Genomic DNA, 12,565 nt, shown 5'->3' on the forward strand with positions numbered 1-12,565 from the left:
GTCAAATAGGTGCCAATCAACCAGTCAGTCGTTTAGTCAACCAGTCGGTCAGGCAGTCAGTCAGTCCTTAAATCAGCCATCCAGACAGCCATTAAGTCAACAGAATGTGCCAATAATCCTGATCCTCTGTGCTCTTTATTGCCTCCACACATTCAGAGCTCTGAAGATTTGACAAATGGAGGAATTAAAACCTAAATATAGCCAAATGCTGAATAATAGTGGAGCTGACAAGCCCGTTTGTCTTGGTTTTAATTACAGGATGCTCAATTACTTTTCATTACTAATGTAATTTGTCCTCTAATTTGGTTAAATGGGCTCTGCACTTGGAGAGGGAAACCTTTTTGTTTAATTGTCTAGAAAACACAGAGACTTTTACATTTTGTGGAGAACTTGGACCAGCTAAACACATGAGGCCAGTTAATCATTTGTCTTATATTGGCTTTTATGTCAAGAGTTTTTTTGTTTTTTTCAATGGCAATAACCACCCATACAGTCTATGGTTAATTATTAAGATATGCAACTTAACACGATTTATCATAACAAACACTAGTTCCCATCATTTCAGCTCAGTCAGCCCAGTCATCAGCGCTCTCTCAACCCTATCCCGAAAATGAATACATATTTAAACAGTTTTATATTACAGAGTTTAACAAAAGCACCCTCAAAAGTGATTAGAAAGACAAACTACACCTCTGCGTAGTAATGGATCCAATCATTTAAAGCCAATTTTAACTCTAACGTTGATTGATTTTTTTTGGAACTGTGTGAACCTCCGATAACCAATCTCCTGCTCTTTTATTCCAGCTCACATCTCAGTGGATTAAACACAGAAGCCATGGGAGTTCTTAAAATTGGCTCGCCCGCCATTCCAGCGACTGTTTTCACCAGAATAGCGCCTGTATTTCCTGACGTAACCCCGAGGAACATCACGAATAATAACTACACAATATTTCCAAGAGCACAAGGTTTCAGTTTGGGTTACGGGACATACGGGATCATAAAGTTTCTTGTTATGACGGTGTTTTTACTTTGGAACTCATTTACACATGTATCGTAAAACTTTTACAACACTTTCTTTAACAATATGCAGGGACATTTGAACCTCTTACTGTATGAAATACATTATGCCCAGAAAATTTATGGGAAACATTGTTTTATACGGCTGCTTCATGAGAGATTCCCTGTGAATAAAACAGACTAATGAGAGACAAAACGGCCTGATAAAATTAATGGAGGAAGACAATTGGCAGTTTTCCTCCCTTTGCAGAGCGTGAGATTATTGAAATGGCAGGACGGTTTCTTTTAAGTGCATTACTTCTGCTGGTAAAGCCTGTTCTCTCCTGTATCGACTGACTCGACTCACTTCTAGACAGACACACACACACACACACACACACACAAACACAACTACTACCACTGCTGTCTTTGCAACTCCCAGCAAGGAGTCAAAAGTCAAACCCTGCCTATTATTTTCTGGATCAGCAAAATAAAATCCGCAGCATCTCCCCTCCACTGAGCTACTATTCAATAATTTAATGGTGTGTGTGTGTGTGTGTGTGTTTTGTGTGTGTGTGTGTGTGTGTGTGTGTGTGTGTGTGTTTTGTGTGATATTCCATTGATCACTTGCAGAGAAATTCTGTTTTTTTTCTTGCCGCTCGTCCTCTGCAGAGGAAGGTCAGATCGTAGGTTCAGATCGCTACAGAACGGCGCCTCCTGCAGCTGGTCAGGATTCAGCATCTTGTTCAAAGGCAGCAACGTCAGCAGTAACGGGCGTCAATTCATGAATGAACTCATCAATTACAATTCAACTGAGGAAATGGAAATGGAATTGGAATTTGAAAAAGCCTCCAGGAAACAGAATTTGAATTGAACTTAAATTTTAGGGAAGTTGAATTTATTTCAATGAAATTCTGTGAAATTTCATGTTTTTTGTTTTGTTTTTCTCTCACTACATATCTGAAATTACACGTAGTGTTATATATTAGCAATACTGAATATCATAAAATGTTAAAGGTACCTTTCAGGTGGTATTTGATACGTAACATGATTGAATGCATCTGATTTTGATTTGTTTAACTGTCTTTTATTTGATTAATAATGTTTGATTGTTCAGCAAGGCAAGACAAATTTAATGGAATTTCATGGAATTCAATTCTGTTTCCTGTCATTCCAATTCAATTCCAATTCTGTTTCCTTGGAGCTGGGTGACATTCCAATTCCAACTTCAGGAACTGAATTGGAATTTACCATGCATTCCCAATTCAGTTCATGAATGGCCCAAACCCCGGTAACGGGGCTTCAACCCGGGCGTTCCGGTTAAAGAACAATCTCCCTACTCAGAATGGAAGTCTGTTGCCCCATATTTATTTCTGTGTGTGTGTGTGTGTGTGTGTGTGTGTGTGTGTCTGTGTGCAAACTAGCAGGTGCATGTGTATGTGTGCATGCATATGTGTACAAAAATGCACAGGCAACAGAACAGCTCTTGGGCTCCATACAGAATGATCAATGTAAAATGTAAATAGTGGAAAACAGCCTTCTTGGAAACCTGAAAGGATACTAAGAAACTTTTGTAGGAGTTTTCCAAAGGGCAGCGAGAGCAGAACTTCCCACTCGGCACCGTGTGAGATCCACTTCTGCTCTTTGCAATTAAATCTTCTCTCTGTTACCACAGTACGGATATGATCACTAGAGGAGAGGAAGGTGAAAAAGGGGAGAGAAAGGTTTGAATAATTCCTCTGTGTGCTTGTATGTGTGTGCGTGTGTGTGTGTGTGTGTGTGTGTGTGTGTGTGTTTTGTCTGTCAGTAATTTTAAATTAAAGAAGAAATGAGATTTCTGCAGTGTGTGTAGTAATTACTCTTTTTAACTTTGTTCCATAGGCAATTACATCAAGCTCCACATTTATTTCACTTATGGGACTGTGTTGCATTGAATTATCATTGCATGAATATGTTTAAAATTAATCGTAACCAAAAAAAAAATGTGTGCCGCCATTAGTGCTGTTCATTAGGAATTCACTGCTGTGTATATCAGTGTTTGCTCTATATTCATGCAGCGGCGGCGTGTCACAACAGCAACGGATGTGGAACCAAAATTAAAATTACCCATCAAACACCACTTCTAAAATCACAGAGGAAACGATGTATACGCCTCTTGAGCTTGTTCTTTTGTTGACGTTATTGATTTGTTTTCGTGTTGATCTTGTTCTTCTGTTGATACCATTCCACTGTTATTACTGTCAAACTGTTGCTGTCGGGTTTTTTTGTGAATGGCTGTTGTAATTGTTTTCTTTTTTTTTCGAGTGCACTGCCTGTGAAAAATAATTTACTCTTGAGGACAATAAACTAACTAAATAAATATCTATGCACTGAGCTAAGGAAAGCCCTTACATGCTAAGAAGATGATGACATTCTGGTCTATCCAGGGAGCAAAATCTGCAAATCAATCATGTGTGCTAGAATAATTATTTGCCTTGAGCGCTGAGGCTAGCTATGATTTGAGAGCCATGTCATGGTCTGTGGGGATGCTGTCAAACTCCATCTTGATTGGAAATGACATAACAATATCGTAACGTAAGGAAATGGATCCCAGAGGATCAGCGGGTCACATGACAAATGGTATAATCATACACGCTTGATATAGTGGGTTTGAACTCGGCTAACAACCTTTGTCACGTCACTGCCTTCCTCTCTGCCGTCTTTCCTTACAGTGTGCTTCCTAATAAAGCAGAAATAATAACGATAATAATAAGGTAATAACGTGACACTGAGCTGGTATAGGGATACAGTGTCTTGCTCAAGGACACTTCAGCAGGGCAGATACTTGCCGACACGATGATTTGACCAGGTTCACCACACCACCCTGTTGCCCAAATGCCTAATTCTTTTTCAAACAATAATACACATCCAACACCTTCATAAATAAATGTTCATTTTGCTGTTCTCTATCGCTGACTGATATAACACAATTGTGATTCAACTTATTACCAACTTCATGAAAGCTTTTACATTTGCTGTTATAAACAACCAGTGTCTCTTAAGTCTTTCCCAGGAAAAATCCTCTGGCTGCGTTTCTACGTTTCTACATTTCTACGTTTCCAGCAGCAGCAACAATGGTTTGTTTGGAATGAACAGAAGAAGACATTAAGATAATATCAGTAAATAGCACACTTTAGTAGTGTAAGCTACTGTAAGTGTGCACATGCTAACACGCTTGTCTTTTAGCTTAGAAAACATTTCTTAAATGAGGCTACTCAAAGGTTGATAAGGATCACATGCTGATAATAAACAACATCAAATTTACTTACAGCTATATGTTTCTCAAGGCGTCAAACTGAAACAAAAATGGGTCGTTTGACCAAGTGTCTGCTCTCTATCTTAGTCAGTGCAAGCCTAATACAAGTAATTCACACACTGTCCACAAGAGGGGGCTAATTGAACACTAATGAAACAGAACAAGCAGTTTAAATAGCAGAAGAACTGGATAGTTAGCATGAGCAGCGGTAGCCACCATGGATGAAACAGACAAAGAAAAGAGCGCCACCTACAGAAACTCAAACTTCATCAACAGAAAATCCAAGTAAAAAGACGTCACAGTACTGAACACACTGTTTGATTGGTAGGTGATCTGTGGGAAGTGCAGTGCAGAAACACCTCAGCAATGAGCGCTTAGCAACAAAGATTGAGACAAAAAAAAGAAGGCGTGAATCACATGGATTACCACAACATTATAGACCTAACTCCCATCGGTGTAAACGCATTTGCATTTGCAATTGCAATGTCTTTTTCTTTATTTTTTTATCAAAGGCCACGCATAATGAGAAGAAACGTGAACTGCATTTAATAAAAGGGACTATCTTGGGAGAGGCGTGATTATATTGCATGGAAAAGCGAGAGGCAGTATGTTAATATTGGGCATATTTCTCAAGGGAAATTCCACATATATATTTTGTAAAAACATGCCTATAACACAGTCGAAAAAATACCAGCAATGATTTAATCGACTGGCTTTTATATTGACTGGCCTTTTATTATCCACATCCAAGGCTGGAGAAAGTGGTGACAGCATAGGGAATCATCTGCTGGTAAAGCCTTGACTGACATTAAGTATTGAGTCTAGTCAAGTTCAATACAGCCCTTCATCACAAAGCATGTCTCAAAGGACTTTGCAGAGAGCGAGCTTACCTAGATCTAACTGATCAGCAATCAATCACAGAACAAAATTATGCAAATGAAATAGAACGCAAGGGAACAAAACAAAAGCACAAAACACAAAATAGGATGTTGGAGAGGCATAACAAGCCTACTAGCCTCGCCTAACCAGCACCACCAACCTTAGACCCTCATTGAAGACCGGGACAAGGTATTAAAACTCCTTAAACCCTTAAACCAAAATGTGGTCTTTTATTAACCAGTATTTATCAACCCGGCATGCTTACTAAGAACTCCTTCTTATAGTTGCAGGGGGAAGGGAGGGTTACATGGGAGCTGCTGAGTGCTACTACAGTCCTGTCCTGTCTTCCACGGAGCAGCTTTTCCCTTTTCAACAGGTGTTCAAAACCCTGCCCAAGCCACCTCAAGAGTAGTTACTGAGAGTGGGGAAAGCCTTCATTTCCACAGCAGGCGTCAGGATTCAAAGTAGCAACCACTAGTCTCACAAGCCTGACTGTCTACGCTTAAAGCTACAACCAGCATACCTTCCAAACTATTGATTTTTCATTTTACAAAATCAAAAGTATGGGGCGTCCTGGCGGCTCAGTAGTCTAAGGTAACCGCGACATCCTTGGCCCAGGACCTTAGTCACATGTCATCCCCCTATTTCTTCCCCAATGTTTCCTGTCTCTCTACTTTCATTTATCAAATAAAGGCAAAAATGCCCCCCCCAAAAAAACCAAATCAAAAATCTACAAGGGTAAAAAAAAAGAAAACACGTCGCACCACAGCAAATGAACCAATGCAACAATTTCACCCTACTTTGCCCTGACTTGCCACCATCTCCACACAATCCCTGCTACTCAGCAGAAACATCCACACACACCAACAGTACACATATCCATCCACTTCACTCCACGGCTAAACTCTTTTTCCATGTGATTTGTCATTATTCAAATTCTGTTCTCTTTTTTGTTTTGTTTTGTTTTTAAAGTGCCAGACTTTGCCTGTTTCTTATTATTTCCCCATTATTTATGGTACTGGTGGTGGCAGGTAATGATTTCAACAAACAATATTATGATTACTTTTTTTTTTTTCATCTAGCACACATCCCAGGTAAGTCATTTTTCATATTTCTCTATTTTCAACCGCTCTATCAGATAATTGGAAAAATCGCTGTCGTGGCAAACATTCAAAACAATAACGGATCTCATTCCATCCGCAGACAAACAGTGAAAACGTCAGTCAAATACTGATTTGAATTCAAAGTGTGTAAATGGTATTGAATATACCACTGCAAACAATGCAAAAACATCAGTGCCACTATAAAAAACATTTTATTAAGAGTAACGAGTAATACAGGCCCTACTTGAGGTTCTATGCTAAAAAAAAACAACAACAACACATTTCTTTTGTGCCCGTCTATCATGGCGTAGGACTTCATTAAATGGTGGCAAAGAATTCCTTCAGCACAAATACTCCCCAGTTGCTTTTTAGAATAACATAGCATCTCTACAGTTGCTTCCTGGGGAGCATAAAAACAGTTTAGACCGTCGACTATCTCTGTTTAAAATACGAAGCTGCTGGGGTTTGGCTGGCAGATATTTGCTCGATCCTATAAGCAATGACAACTGTGAGCTCAGGGAGAGAGGCGGGGGGTGGGGGGTGGGGGGTGTGCACACTGATGTTGATGATGATGATTATGCCAGCCAGCCACAAACATGGCAAGTATGCCTGTAATTAAGAAATCTAATTTATTTTATCATGCCAAATGTGATATGGGTTATGCGCGATGTAATAACTTGTTTTAAAGCCTCATATCGCAAGTTTCAAAGGACAGCTGAGCTTTCCAGTCATCTTATTATGACAAGCTACATCTTGGATCTGGAAATTACGTCTAAACTCTCGAGATGCAAATTCTCTAATACACTAATACACTAAAAAAAAATCCTTACAGAAACCGCAGTAGAAAAAAAAGAGAGAAAAAAAAAGCCACTTTTACCAAATCCACAGATTGATTTGATCACAGGAATCCTGCAAAGACACAGTGGGGCCTGAATTATGTTAGAGAGCTCATGAAATATTTAGATTTGGCAGATGAAATGGCTCTTAACCTCACGCTGGATTTCCATTTACTGCAGTTGTGGCTCAAATAGCAAATGCACGGCCTGTGCGCAAGGTCACGATGAAACCCACACAGTTCTGCTCTCGCATCCCGACAACCTCCACGCAGCCTGTTTTCCCAGGATTTCACGCACAGACTATTGCAAATGTTCATAGCTAACAGCCCGGCTCCAAGTGAATAAATCATCAAACAAGTGTACGCAGGACGGGTTAGTTCTGCACAGACATGAAATGCAGTTTAGCCCGTGTTGCTGAATAATGCATTCTGCCTCATGAAGTTACAGCTGTGACGCTTTTTGCTACGCTGTGCGCTGGTCATGTTTTCTCCCTGGAGTTTTTACTACAATGGCGCCTGTCAGAAATGCCACAATCTTAGTGACTCTGTTTTTGACACTGCTACAGTTGTGCTGTTGCCACGAACAAGCGCACTTGTGGCATTTGACCTCCCTTGTCTGTTCCTACAACAGGACAGACTCTGTACCTGGCTTGTTACTTCATGGCGAAGCACTTCATAGTTTCCACCCAAAACAAGTTTATTATAAACTCAGCACTTGAATTAAGCCTAAACTTCACATCAACGCACAAGATGCATAGAACAATCAAACCTGGCAAACAGGGTCTTGTGCAAACGGTACATGTGTTATGCATTAATTCATAAATTAATCAACGAAAGCACCGACTCTGCTGAGCTTCCCAGTCTGCCCAATCTTATTAGGACAAGCTACAACTCAGATTGGAGGAAATTGTATCTGCAAATTCTCAAATACACTCTAAAAGATCCTTATAGAGTGTTCTTAAATAACAAAAAAATATATTATATGGACATAGCTATACCTAAACAGAAAGACATTTTTTCTTTGTAGTTCTACAAAACAGAGAGACTGCTTCACTTCAAGCTCAGATGGAAGTAAAGTAGTTGGTCCTTAGAAGATATGACTTGGGAAGCTTATCTTTTCCCATTGCATCCTCCCTGGATAAAACCTGGGAAGCTTATTTCCCCTTTCCCCTTACATGGGGTCAGCGTGCGGACAAATCCATCAGGAGGCCGGGCGCTGTGAGTTCATGGGCAGGGAAGTCACCACAGGTTCACATGCACATCTTTAAACCATGTGGGCCTGATACTATGAAGCAAATGATGAATATATGTAAAAGGGGAAAAAAATGGATTTGAAGGTGTAAATCGGATTAAATGCATAAGAGATGTACTGTATTTGAATGCTGGGAAATCATATTACAATGAATAAATTATCTACAACTGGGACATACATTACTGGAGTCTGGGAGGCTACTTAGAGTGGGAAATGGGGTGTGCTCTGATTGAAGTGTCCCCGCATCTGAACAAGCAATCATGAATCTGGTTTGGTGATATTATTAGCCAATGTCAATCTCCTGATATATGGAGAAAAGCTGCCCATGTGTGCATTCAGATGACTTCTGCATAAAGCTTTGAGCAGAATAGAGTGAAATGATACATCTGAATTAACAAAGGTTTAGCTTACCAGGCTGGTGAAAACCAGAATACGGAGGTGGGGACAGTTTTATTTGCTTGAGACTTGACTTAATGCAGGAAGAGAAGACTTGACACTTGACTTGAGTTCTGGTGACTTGGGACTTTGACTTTGACTTGTACTTTGACGACTTGAAAAGGTTTCTAAAGTCTTCACAAAAGATCTTGTGTTTGTGTAAATGACTTAGATTTAAAGTGATGAGATTTGCTCCACCAGACGACTGAATTTAAATTCTGTTTTCTGAATTTGTATGAAATGATTGAGTTTACTGAAGTTGAAACTGATTATAGAAATCAAACTCATGATGCACTTACCAAGTTTTTATGAATGAATGAATGAATTACATTTTATTATTGTGTTGTGCATACAATTGTATGCCCAGCTCGCATGGGCTTACAAGACACCATAAATTCAAACAAGCCTGGACCAGAGTCCAGTATATACATTGTCAAACAACAGAGAAAGAAAATAAAGAAACTAAAGCATCTTTCACCTTCAGATCTTCAGACCATCATTGAGTAGGGCAGAACTCCTAAATCACTGACAGCAGCCTACTATGTGTTACTGAATAATATAAATAAATATTAATTAAACAATCTATCTTGCCTTCTTTTCCAGGTTTTTGAGATAAAGTTAGCAAACTTAAACACATCAAAATTAAACAGCCATTCCAGTTTTTGCTCATGTGAACACAAGAATATTTCAGGGTTTTGTCGAACGATTTCATGGAACAGTAACTCTCTTAAATTATCATAATTTGTACAGCACAAAAGAAAATGGGACTCACTTTCCACTTCACCCAAATCACACAGCTCACACAGTCTGTTTTCCTCCGGAATATTTTTGAATCGACCAAACTCAATGACCAGAGGAAGAATACCAGCTCTCAACTGTGCAACCAAAGATCTTTGGCTTCTAGATAAACGAGATGTAACATATCATTCAGGGCCAGAATTATGTTTGATATGCACATATGTCCTTAATTTTGGCTTTGACAGAACGTTTTCAAACCATTTTTCTTCAAATTTCAGTGAAGGCTTATTTTTAATGGAGTTAACATTACAGCACAGATTATTCCTGTAGATATACAACATATCCACCTCCTCAAAAATTGTATCCTTTTAAAACCATATTGCATTGAAAATTCCCAGATATTTGGGGATTTTTTTAAGATTCTAAATTGATTCTGGACTCTTGATTTGTTCTGACTTGACTTGGTGTTCTACATTTAGACTTGAGACTTGACTTGTGCCTCAAGACTTGAGACTGACTTGGGACTCGAGCAAAATTGACTTTGTCACACCTCTGCCAGATTATATTTGGTAACTTTCAGTCAAACCAAGTCACCTCAAACTCAATCATACTCACTGCAAACCCCTATGTCCAACTCTGACTCATGGACTGCTATTTTTGTTTCATAGGTGGAAAAAAAACGCAGCAATATTTAAAGCTACAATATGTAACTTTTCGGCTTGAGTCAGCAAAGTGAATCACTAGTTCTGACCTCCTCCCCATCAGTTGGTCAAGTTCGCGCCCCCGCACTCGTCATTTATCTTGACGAGCTGTCTGCCTTGCCTGAGGCTGAGGTAACCGCCATCCGGTAAAGCCATCGCAGGCACTGATGAAGACAATCTACAGTTTAAAAAAAGCAGTGCCAATGTGTTTTGGACTTTTCGATAGACTTTTCTGTCATACATTTAGCTTCAGTGTACTTTCCATTCTTAGTTATACTTTCTGCCCTTCTTACTGTTGTTATAACTTCCCTGCGCTGTGGCCTCTAGCCTCACCTTGAAAGCCACAACCCGGCTCACTGCTGACCGCGGCTACAGCAAATGGTAGACGCTCCAAAATGTCCCGAACATCAGTGGATTTTGGCATGTAAACAGGTGACAGGCAGATACAGACTGATAATGTATAATATATCCTATTTATTATTTGTTATTTTAATGTGAAACATTGCATATTGTAGCTTACTTCAGAAAGAATAGTCACAAAAAAAGAATACAACATTGCACCTACAGTATACGTATATTGTGGGTTGAAGATAAGTGTTAGGTTTTTACAACAACAGGAATCAATAAAGTATCATGTTATTATTATTGCAGCTTCCAGGGCTTTTGCCTGATCCAACTTCAATGCATACAAACCAAAGGCAGAGATGGTCACAAAACAAGAGGAAATATCGGATAAAAGCCTCTTCAACACACGATAAAATGGAAATGGCTAATGGGGCCTGGTCAGCGGGAGAACAAATTTAGTAAGAAACGATTGCGAGTTCATGGAAAAGAGGGTTGCCGCATACGACCAAATCAATAGGAGTGCACTTGCCTGCAGCAAACCTATGCATTCTGGTATAATTTGCTTTTGTGGAGCATTTTTCCACTGAAAAGGCTGACTGAGGTTACAAGACATGTAAGACAAGACACTGTATGTATGACTGCATGCCTCAAATCCCACTGATGTCAACAGATTGTGAACATACACACTGTATGCCATTTGTAACAGATGTACGTTTAACCAGCACGCCTCACAGAACCATGAATTCATGCTTTTTTTTTTTTACATGGCAAGCCCCAGGAGAGTCAAATCCCTAAACCCCTTCAGTACTGCGCTCTACCCACTGAGCATCGCTCCTTATGGAGACCCATGTTCCCTTTCCTTTAATTTTCCCAGCTCCCGATGCTTTGAACCAAGTGTTGGTTCATTCATTAATATTTATTTCATTGCACATCACTTTGGTGGTGGAGCCTTTTAAATGTTTAATTTGGTTCAGAGCCATTAAACAGTAATGCTGGAGTCTTTTAATTCCAGTGTACACATTATGACACATCCTGAGCACAGGCTGTATGGAGATGACCTGTATACGCACCATGGTGCCCTATTTCCCATTTTATGGTTCTATAATTTTTGTCTCTCCTTCTCCAAGCTCCATCTTTCTCCTAAACTTCTTCTACTTCTTCAAGCTGGGGGTCGGGGGGTGTGGATTTGTTTTTACAAGCACCCGCCTGACCAATTTCAAAAGCCAGAGGTTAAAATGGTTTTCTGGCAAAACTTCACCTACTAACAAGCTGCATGGAATGGACAGGTAACACTGGAAACAACCCAGGTGAAGGACACATGCTGAAACATGTCGGTTTTATTTACCAATCATTGTCCTGAGTTGATGGAATTTCCTCTTTCCCAGTTTCAAGAAGCAGCCATGACCTATTAAACCTATTAAATGAATGAAACTATATGAAATGGATGCAGGTGTGACCAATATGGTTTTGCAGAGCTTCATTGTGTTATCTCTTGGCTCCAGTCAAAGCTGCAGAGGGAGTTGGTTTCTCTCTACATTCAAAACTTCCTTGCCACCCAAACAACCAGTCTGCAACCTGTAGCCTTGTTCAGCCTTGTGAAACTTTTGAAGGCTGCCCAATCTGCAGGTCCCATTGGTTCTGGCCTGACTTGTGCATGTCTTGTAGCAGAGTGTGTGTGTGTGTGTGTGTGTGTGTGTGTGTGTGTGTGGCCTTCAGATTATAGGATCTACAACCCAAACCCACTGTATTCCCTGCTTCCCCCTTGCCAAATCTAATCAATCCACAATCCATGTGACACATCTAACACATGTATGATTACATCCCTGTTAGCCCTGCTCTCTCGCTCTCTCTCTCTCTCTCTCTCTCTCTCTCTCTCTCTCTCTCTCTCTCTCTCTCTCTTTCTCCCTCCCTCTCTCTCTCTCTCCCTCTCTCTCTGACACTAACACACACACCCTGAAGCGGTCACTTGAGAGGAGGTTGTCACTC

This window comes from Centroberyx affinis, unplaced genomic scaffold (genome assembly GCF_046629955.1).
Source record: "Centroberyx affinis isolate AG114_WGS23_722 - 3 ecotype Tasmania unplaced genomic scaffold, CSIRO-AGI_Caff_v1 ptg000445l_1, whole genome shotgun sequence".
NCBI lineage: Eukaryota > Metazoa > Chordata > Actinopteri > Beryciformes > Berycidae > Centroberyx > Centroberyx affinis.